This window comes from Carassius auratus, chromosome 25 (genome assembly GCF_003368295.1).
Source record: "Carassius auratus strain Wakin chromosome 25, ASM336829v1, whole genome shotgun sequence".
NCBI classification, from domain to species: domain Eukaryota; kingdom Metazoa; phylum Chordata; class Actinopteri; order Cypriniformes; family Cyprinidae; genus Carassius; species Carassius auratus.
The window spans coordinates 10646756-10647691 of record NC_039267.1 but is presented as its reverse complement, the minus strand read 5'-3'; positions in this window follow the sequence as shown (position 1 = coordinate 10647691).

Genomic DNA, 936 nt, shown 5'->3' with positions numbered 1-936 from the left:
GCGCTTTTACATCGATTGTAATGATCAGATTTTGCACAAGGTGGTGCTATTGTCTACCTTCACCTTCTACCCAAAGTTTCAGGAATAGCGGATTACTGTTATACTTTATTCGACACTGCAGGAAAGAATCAACAAACACAGCAAGAATACAATGCGAAAACATTAAAGTATAAATCATCCTTTTATATAGCCTAATGACTTTATTTATGATCAGCAGGTATCCATATACTTATTATTACATAATGCATCATATTATAAAACAAAATTAATAATAAAATAATTATATTTTTTAAATTGTAAAATATTTATATTACTTTTGTTGTAGGCTGCTGCCTTTATTTATGATATTTTTAAATGGGGCTGCTTAAAAAAATAATGTCAAAAAATAAAAAGTCAAAAGAATGCCATAAAATATTTATTATAATTTTTTTAATGTGAATCATAGATCTCAAGATTATCAGTGTTGTAAAACATACTGATATTAACAAAATGGTACATTAAATAATCACATGACAATAAAATTACTTAATACATATAGGTTTTCCAAATACAAATAATATATATATTTAAATTGCGTCAGTTTTTTTAAGGATTTTAATATTTAAATATATTATTACTAACATATAATTATCATGTCTTGATATAAAGTTAAAAGTAATGGCACAGTGTAAAAAGAATTGCAGTGTAAAATTGTCTTTTTTTTTTAAAGATTTTTGTATGTTTGTCTCCTTCCCATCATGCATTGTGGCTATTAAAGCATTTGGCAAAAAGAAATGTTACACAAACACGTTCATCAAATTCTAACCCAGAGGTGTTTCTAGAGGGAAATTCTGAACAGTCTGTATTGAAATATGATGGAAAATATCTTTCTCTCTTTCCTCATAAGAACTGTATTTCAAATAAGACCAAATAATATAATTTTGCAATATTGCATGA